Raw genomic sequence first — 5,891 nt, forward strand, 5'->3', positions numbered from 1 at the left:
TATTATGGTGACTTTTGTGTTGCTGTGATGCTATAAGCTATATTACTGTTGTTTCCAGTGTCAGCAGGGTCTGAAAAAGTGGGCAGGCTACAGCTGTGTTTCCAGACTAAGAATAGATAAGGAAGAAGTAATAGGTTGCTCACTTTAAAGGAAGAAGCCACCAAAAATCATATGCATAGCTTTTAAACATTGTCAAATACTGAAGATCCTAATGAATTGAAGCAGAACCTTGTTGGAGGCAGTGCCAGAAGATGGGCCCCTTAGATCAGAAGACACTAAAAAGTGACTGGCAGGAACTGCATGATGGTGATCTGAATGGAGTAAAGTCTGTTGGAGGGGGAGCCTTTGGAATCTTCATTTGCTGTTAGGGCAAAACTCAAGGTAAGAAGAAACAGTTGCAAACATCTGCTAGTGATCAGAACTTGAATGCACGAAGTATGAATCTAGGAAAATTGGAAATTGCCAGAAAGAGCACACATAAAGATCAATGTTCTAGGAATAAATGAGCTGAATGAACTAGTATTCTGCATTTTAAATCAGAAAATCTTATGACTTACTATGCTGGGAATAACACAACAAAGATGAATGTATTTTCATTTATATTCAAAAGGACATTTCAAAATCAACCTTAAAGTATAGTGATAGGATTATATGTATCAGCCTTCCAGGAAATCCAATCTAAATATTATTCAAATAAATGCACCCACCATAAAAGTTAGTGGTGAAGTAATTGAAGAATTCCACCGATGTCTTCAGTTGGAACCTATTTAAACATGGAACCAAGATGCATTGATAATTATTGTCTATCAGAATACAAAAGTTGAAAACAAAGAGAAAGGAAAAACAATTGAAAAATACAGTCTTGGTATTAGCAATGAAGTTGGACTTGCATGGTAGAAATTTACAAGACCAATTTTTTCATAGAAAATATATTTTTTCACAAGCACAAATGGTGTGTATACACATGGACTTTTCCAAATGGACTACAGAAAAATAAAATTGATGACATCTGTGGGAAGAGATGATGGAGATCCGTAATATCAGCAGCCAATAATATCAAGACAGGGGCTGACGGTGGAAAAAAACATCAATTTCTCATACAGGTTGAAGCTGAAGAAAATGTAAACAAGTCTGTGTGGTAGTTATATAATTGTCAATTTTAGAGGATTCCGAGTGAAGAGGTGGAGTCTAGTCTGTCAATCAGATCATAGCCAATGAGGCTTCTGTGTGGGCATGGCCTTCTCCTGAGAATTCTGGGAAATCTGGTATTTCCTCCTTGCAGGTGGGAGACTCTGTGCACACACCCTGGGAGACATAGCAGCTGACAAGACACATGGACCCACCCTGATGCAGCCCTGTGTGCAGAGAGCCATGCAGAGACCCCTGCCAATGCTGAGATGTTTCCAATGCCACTGGGTCCACAGACTTTCTACCCACTAACCTGTGATCATCCTTCATTCAGCATCATGGCATGTATTTCATGAGTCTGAAGAGGACTTTATAGATTGGTATCAGACATTTGAGCTAATATCGGACTTATGGACTTGATCTGGACTGGGCTGGGATGTTTTCTCAGTGTTCAATTGCCCTTGAATATAAATCTCTTTCTTATACACATGTGTGTATCCATGGATTTGTTTCTCTAGTCTACCCAGGCCCAAAATATGACCTTGCGTTTATCTCATCTGAATTTTGAGAACATCTCAAGAACAGACTCACTGCACTGAACACTAATGACAGAAGACTTGATGGATGAGCTGTGGGAGGATACCAAAAACATCATTCATGAAGAAAGCAAAAGGTCATTAAAAAGATAGCATAGTAAGATCAAAGTGGGTGTCAGAAGATGCTCTGAAATTTGCTTTTAATTGTAGAGTAGATAAAGCAAATCGAAGAAATTATGAAGTCAAAGAACTGCATAGAAACTTTCAAAGGGCAGCTCAAGAGACAAAGTCATATATTATAATGGAATTTGTAAAGTCCTAGAATAAGAAAACCAGAAAGGAAGAACATGATCAGCATATCTTAAATTGAAAGAACTGAAGAAAAACATCAAGCCTCAAATTACAATACTAAAAGATTCTATGGGAAAAATATTGAATGATGCAGAAAGCATTAAAAGAAGATGGAAAGAATACAGAGTTGCCCAAAGTACAAAAAAGAACTAGTCAACACTACACCCTTTCAGGAGGAGACATATGAAGAAGAACCAATAGAGCTGAAGGAAGAAGTTCAAGCTGCACTAAAAGCATTCTCCCAAACAAGACTCCAGAATTTGTTGGAATAGCCAGAGAACTGTTTCAACAAGCTGTAGAAGCACTAGAAGCACTCATTCATCTATGACAGAAAATTTGAAATAGAGCCAGTTGGCCAACTGGCTGGAAGAATTCCCTATTTGTACTCATCCCAAAGAAAGTTGACCCAACAGAATGCTTAAATTAGAGACCAATATCATTAATATAACCTGCAAGTAAAATTTTGCTGAAGATCATCTAATGATGGTTGCAACAGTGCATTGGCAGGGAGCTGCCAGAGGTTCAGGCTGAATTCAGAAGAGGAAAGGGAAAAAGGGATATCATTGCTGATATCAGGGAAATTTTGGTTCAAAGTCGAGAGAATACAAGAGAGATGCTTACTTGGATTTTATTGACTACTCTAAGGCATTTGACTGTGTCTATCATAACAAACTATGGATAACCTTAAGAAGAATGGGGTGGTAGTTATATAGTCTTTTGTCAATTTGAGAGGATTGAGAGTGAAGGGGTGGATTCTAGCCTGTCAGTCAGGTCATAGCCAATGAGGCCTCTGTGTGGGCATGGCCTTCTGAGGATTCCTCCTTGGAGGCAGGAGACACACACTCTCTCTGCTTACTTTCTGGGAGACATTGCAGCTGACAAGACACATGGATACAGGCTGATGGCACCAGATCCTGGGAGCCAGAGAAGCCACATGGAGACATGCCAGTGCTGAGATGCTTACAACACTGCTGGATCCATAAGACTTCCCACCCACTGGCCTGTGATCATCCTGCATTTGGCGTCATTGCATGTGTTTTGTGAGGACTTTATAGATTGGTATTGGACATATGGGCTAGTATCCGATTTATGGACTTGATCTGGGCTGGGAGATTTTCTCAATGTTCAATTTCTCTTGTATACAAACCTTTTTTGGTATACACATGAGTGTCTATGAATTTGTTTCTTTAGTCTAATGGAACTTCCAGAATACTTCATTGTGCTCATATGGAACTTGTACATGGATCAGGAGGCAGTTGTGCAAACAGATTAAGGGAATAATACATGGTTTAAAATCAAGAAAAATGTGCATCAGGGTTGTATCCTCTCACCATACTTAATACAATCTGTATACTGAACAAATCATCAGAGAAGCTGGATTACATAAAGCATGTGGCATCAGGATCAGAGGAGGGCTTGTTAACAATTGTCAGTATGCAGATTATACAGTTTCGCTTGCTGAAATTGGGGCAGGCTTGAAGCATTAAATGAACATAAGGGTTGTAGCCTTCAATAAGGATTATGATTCAATATAAAGAAGACTCAAATCGTCACAAAAATTTGAGCATGGCAAGGACTTAGTCTTGCTTTGAGCTACAATCAATGCTCATAGAAACAGCCATCAAGAGATTAAAAGACAAGTTGCATTTGGTAAATCTGATGCACAAGACCTTGTCAGAGTAGAGAAAAGCAAGGGTGTTACATTGAGGACTAAGGTGTACCTGACCCAAGCCATGGTATTTTCAATGGCTTCTTATGCTTGTGAAAGTCAGACGTTAAATAAAGAAGACCAAAGGAGTATCAAAACATTTGAGTTATGGTGCTGGAGCAAAATATGGAAAGTACGATAGACTGCTAAAAGGACAAGCACTGTCTTGGAAAAAGTAAGGCCAGAGGGTACTTTAGAAGCAAGGATGACTAGACTGCATCTTACCTACACTGGACTTATTATCAGGAGAGGCAAGCCCCCAGAGAAGGTCTTCGGGCTTGGTGAAGTGGAGGGGCAGTGAAAAAGAGGACGATTCTCAATGAGATGGGTCAGCACAGTGCCTGCAATAACGGGCTCAGGCATAGAAGCAATGGTGAGGATGGTGCAGGACTGGACAGTGTTTTGTTGGTAAAGTGTTGCTATGGGTTTGAACTGACTTGATGGCACCTAACACCAATAATAATACACAAAGTCACGGCGTCAGAAATAATTGGGTGTCAGAAATAATTAGTCGAAGCTCAAATATTTCAGGTGTTGCATGTGATTCAAACTTGATAGTACTGTAAGAAGAAGTCTAAGTGTTATGAAAGCCATTGTTGAAAATGACTACGGACATAGATGGGATACCAACTGAAATGCTTTCACAAATAGATATGATCACAAAAGAGGTCACTAATTTATACTAAGAAACATGAAAGACAACTACACGCCCAACTGACTAGACAGGGTTCATGTTCCTACTCATTTGAATGAAAGGTATTGCAACAGAATGTGGATGTGTTGAACCAAAGCACTAATATCAGACACAAGTAAATTTTGGAGAAAATAAAGACAAATGGCCTTATAAATAAACTTCATATCACTACTGACACATATGGTGGGATTAATCTCTGGACGAGAACGTTATGCGTAAGGTGTCACAAGAAGAGAAAGACCTTTAAGACGATGATGGACACAATGAGCAGTACAATGAACTCAAATGTAGCACGAACTATAAAGATGGTGCAAGAGTAACAGTGTTTGGTTCTGAAATGTACGGGGTGACTATGAGACTGCATAATTTGACAGCACCCAACCAAAACAACAACAACAACAAAGGGATCTATTAGTTATTTAATGCTAGGTTAAATTAATGACTCTATTTTCTTCTTATTTCAGAGGTGCAATAATAAAAGAAATTGCCATTGTGAGGATTATTTTTTGCCTCCAGATTGTTCAACTACATCTAATACGTGGCCTGGAGGGAGTGTAGACAGTGGCAATTTTCCTCCTAATCCTCGTATGTATGAATAATGAACTGAGAAAAAAATTAATACAATTTCAAATTATCCAGTGAAATAGCCTAGCAACCCTTTTCTATTATGGATTTAGATTTACTTTGATTTAACATAATAAACCAAAAATGTTATTTTTATCTTTAGTAAACTTCCGTTGATGAACAGATAGGTGATCCAAATGATTAAATATGTCCTCTTTTACTTTAAAAGAATGATTTCATTGGCATATACTTCACATAGCATGCAATTTAATCATTCAAGATTATTGAGAGGATTGGTGAAATCACCACTACAACCAATTTCAGAAAATTTTCATTGAGTGCTTATGTTATTAGCTCCCCATTTTCCACCATTCTTCCGTCATGCCCCTAGGCAATTATCAATCCAGTTCCAATTTCTTTAGATCTACCTCTCCTGGTTTCATATACAGAAAATCAGACAAAACGCAAACAGTTAACAAACAAAGAAACAAACAAAAACCCAACAATGACTAGATAAAACATAGAAAAACCTCACTTAAAAAGATAGAAGAAAATATTAAAATTGAAACAATTTTAAAATAGATCAACCCACTCACTTCAGCCATAATCAATGTTCTCTGTCTCAAAGCAAACTTATTGACATCCCTGGGCTGTATTCAGAGGTGATTCACTAGAGGCTTAATCCATGTGGAGCCCTCACCAGTGGACAGTGGCCTTCCATTGTCATCCTTAGCCTTCTGCAAACCTGGTGGTCAAAAGTTTTGATACCATTTCCTACTTTGGATTTGGATTTTATTACTTACAATCATTATTTAATCCTTGGATCACTTAGCTTCGTGTGCTTCTCCCACGTGGACTTAGTTGACACCTCACTCAGATGACTATTTCTTTGACGACAAGCCTTTAAGAC

The 5,891-nt window shown here is 38.4% G+C and overlaps 1 protein-coding gene across 1 annotated transcript in view; it reads left to right on the forward strand.

The window, feature by feature from the left end:
- The window catches only part of ADAM2 (ADAM metallopeptidase domain 2), a 114,826-nt gene that overhangs the window by 643 nt on the left and 108,292 nt on the right, over positions 1 to 5,891 (forward strand). The window lies entirely within an intron of this gene.

The sequence above is a fragment of the Echinops telfairi genome, unplaced genomic scaffold (assembly GCF_000313985.2).
Source record: "Echinops telfairi isolate 266 unplaced genomic scaffold, ASM31398v2 ScPeMD7_9;HRSCAF=40, whole genome shotgun sequence".
Classification (NCBI taxonomy): Eukaryota; Metazoa; Chordata; class Mammalia; order Afrosoricida; family Tenrecidae; genus Echinops; species Echinops telfairi.